Raw genomic sequence first — 3,803 nt, forward strand, 5'->3', positions numbered from 1 at the left:
AACTTGGGGCCCTAGGCAACTGCCTGGTATTGCCTAATGGTAAATCCCCGCCCCGCTACTGACAAGAGAAGAAATGCCTCTTTGCTTCTACAGTTCAAATAATTATATTGAAATGTTGAGAACAACAAAACCTTGTTTATGTTTCTTTTATTGCTTTTGTTTTTTCGAATGTCCCTGAATCCACCTTTATTAATAAAGGAGACAAAAACAAAGCATAAATTAGCTGTAATGTCTGACTGCTCTGCTCCAAAGATCAACAACGTAAATCTTATTTAAAATCTGATCCACGGCGGTGAAAGAAGATCGCCTTCACTGATCCTTCCTCCTCATATGAATTCATTTCATGTTTTTGAAAACCACACCGCTGCTGTCAACTCCTGATACATCAGCGCACGGATTAATCTGGATCTGGAATAACAAAAAAAGTACCTTCCTAAGATCTGAGATTTGACACCGGATTAAAGGTTTATCCAAAGATTATTTGGTATTAAAGATGATTATGATATGGAGCGATCTGTGTCCGGAGCTGGATGCCCCATGTTTGCCTCAGTATTATACCTCTCATGTAATATTTCCAAACTTAAATCCATGACAAATTACTCTGTCTGTAAGCTGATAGACCTTGAGCTCTGGCTTTAATTTAGTTCTTATTTTCCTTCTTTTCATTTCCTCTTGTCCATCTAAACCCCCCCGGTTCTTAGAATACAGATATATAGAAAATATTTAGATTTAGAAAAACAATTATTTCAGTCATGGTATCTTACCCCGAGCAATCATTTTAATCGGTATTATTTTGGAGGGATAATACTTATGGGTCACAGCAGTTAAACATGCCGTGCTTTCATCTTGGAGCAGGAAAACACAAGCTGGCACCTGGAAGCTCTGCTGCAGAGGATAAAATGGTTCTTTCTGTCCTTTTCTAACAAATAAAACATCGAAACAAACAGGGATGTTTTTCTGCTTCTTGTATTTACCCTCCTGCAAAATCCAGGACAGCATTTTTCCATGGAGGATTTTATTCAACTGTGAGGTTTTAACAACATGTATGTCTCAGATGAAAGACAACTACATTGTTTTTCTTAAAATAAGTGCATTTGTTTTTGGATTGAGGAGGTAAAAGAGACATTTTACACTTAAAATATGAAAACACAATTTCATTGGCTTATTTCAAGTGCATATATTCTAATTATCTTATTTTAAGAGTGAAAATACTCATTCCACTGGCAAACTATCTAAATAACCTACTCAAATGAAGTGTAAATATCTTTTTTCCAGTGTATTTAACAAGCTCCTCATTTAATGATTTTGAGCTGATAATTGGGATTTTTAACCAACTCCCTGAAAAAAAGGGACTCATCATGTGCATGCCGGCTGACCCGGCTGCCTATCAAACTTTGCTGAATAACTTCTATCTTAAACTTAAGTCCGTCCTGCTTAACTTCAAACTGTAAAAATTATTATAAAACAATACATTAATAGTGAACATTTTTGGTGCAACAGCAAACTTGTAAACATATTTGTGCCTTAAATGCAATGACTGTAGGCTACAGTTGTAAAACAGAAAAAAATATAATTAGCTCAATGCATGGGGTTAAGGGTCTTGCTCAGGGAGCCAGAGGGGGATCAAACTCACAACCTCAGGATTCCCTAACCACTAGGTCGCCACTAGCCATACTGTGACAGCATGGATTTCTTTTCAAATACAAGGGTTGTTTCCTTTTTAAAGCAACCACGAAGGGACTCGAACCCTCAATCTTCTGATCCGAAGTCAGACGCCTTGTCCATTAGGCCACGTGGTCCCTGACAGTAAAGTCGCAAAATTACAACAAACAAGTTGTATTTTATAACAACTCTTCCCAGAAGCCCTTTCTTCCCTAAAATGAGGAATGTGGAGCATCATGGGAAGTTCTACTTTAGCATCGGTTAGTTTCCAGAATAAAGTCGTAAAATTATGAGAATAAAGTCATTATATAACAAGAAAAAAAGTCACAACGAGAATAGTCCTAAAATTAGGACAATAAAGTTGTAATATTAAGAGAATAAAGTCCTAAAATTATGAGAAACAAGTTGTATTTTATAACAACTCTTCCCTAAAATGAGGAATGTGGAGCATCATGTGAAGTTCTACTTTAGAATCAGTTTGATGAATCAGGAAATCTTTTAGCAGCAGCATCAAACTGGGCAGGATGTCAAAGTGGACTCTGGCTGCTGATTGGTGGAGCTGGTTGGCCGTCATCTGCTTTCTTTCTGAAACAGGTTTCTGTATATTGACTTTATTCCCAAAATATTACGACTTAATTTTCGAAACAGAAGAAATAAATCTCTATCCTTGCCCTAATACTCTGTCATATCTGATAGCCTACGACAGAGTAGGAGTTGTTTTTCTTTCTGCTGCAGAGTAAAACGGAGAAAAGCAGCGTTAGCATTTAAATTAAATTCCTCCATTCGTCCTCCATCCTGCTCTGTCTCCTGCTATCTTCTCCATGAGCAACACTTGGCTCGACCAATAGGATGAGGGGATTCTGGATCCTAATATATATGCTGTCAGCTCATTGGTCACAACACAGGACAGGGACGGGAACAAGTTTACCATAAGTTTTGTATCTAACGTGCCCTTGTTCTCCATTTTCCTTTAGCTTTTTACTGACTGTTTTTTACTCTCCCAGTAAAACGGGACAAAGTTCGTTCCTTTTCCACTAAATACGGGACGGGTACTTCTATTTCTAAATACGGAACGATTCCGTTTTTCAACGGACGGTTGGCCACCCTATTGCCATGAGGATAAACAAAAGTCACAGATATGTGCTTCAAATTATGACTCAAGCATTATAGAAAGGGTTAGTTTTGAAGATATTGGAGAAGCTAAAAAATACAATATATTATATATTATACAATAGATTATATACACCTGGCTAACATCACCCAGCTAATGGCAGATGCTAGGCTAATATTAGCCTAGCTTGTCGTCATGAGATCCACAGAGGCCTCATATCAAAACCAAGTTAATGAAAAATATTTCATATCAAATATTTGTTTGATTGAGGACAGTTAGATTTTAATTTAGATCAGTTTTTAGCAGTATTGTGTTAGCAAAAGCTAATTACAGTAAGACGATGAGTGAGTCTAAATGAGAAGCAGAGTTTGCATTTTTTTTATTTACAGAAAGTAACAGCAAAGAAAATAATGTTTAGAAAAGATGATAAAAGTTAATGAGAAAAACAAAATGGCGCTCAAATCCACAGACGTGCTGGAATAGGATAAACCAGTTGCTCCCACAGCGAGGCCCCTTTCAGGGCCCCCAGAATAATTTACCCATTTTTAAAATATATCCATTACATTATCGAATTTTGTTGCCCAGTAAAATGAATAGTTAAACTGAAAATAAATACATCTTCATAAAGGTGGTGTTATGATTTAATTAAAGGATATTGTTATTTTATCTCAGTACGGGAGTGAAAACCTTATCTTAATCCACAATATAGATTCATCAGCTTCACAGATAAAACAATAATATTCAAATCTCACTACATCTGCTCACAGAGTTGGGAAAGTTTTCACACCTTGGTGGTCCAACCAGAACTGAAACCGGATCCGTCTGTGTTAACAGAATTACTTAAAAAGTAAAGAACTGATTTCAATAACATTTTTACAGGAGGTGGTCTTCATGCAACCAAACAATCCGTTGAATTCTGGTGATGATCCAGTTTGTAATCTGGAGACAGGATTTTTTAAAAAGCGTTCTTTAACTTTATTGAAAGAACAAGCAGCTTCCCTCCTGCTTGGAGGAGGTCTGCTTTGTGAAG

At 36.7% G+C, this 3,803-nt stretch overlaps 1 non-coding gene across 1 annotated transcript; it reads right to left on the reverse strand.

The window, feature by feature from the left end:
• Positions 1 to 1,726: 1,726 nt before the first annotated feature.
• trnar-ucg lies at positions 1,727 to 1,799 on the reverse strand. The gene has a single exon. It is a non-coding gene; the product is annotated as a tRNA-Arg (tRNA).
• Positions 1,800 to 3,803: the final 2,004 nt, after the last annotated feature.

Source organism: Cyprinodon variegatus, unplaced genomic scaffold (assembly GCF_000732505.1).
Source record: "Cyprinodon variegatus isolate N-32 unplaced genomic scaffold, C_variegatus-1.0 Scaffold479, whole genome shotgun sequence".
Taxonomy (NCBI): Eukaryota; Metazoa; Chordata; class Actinopteri; order Cyprinodontiformes; family Cyprinodontidae; genus Cyprinodon; species Cyprinodon variegatus.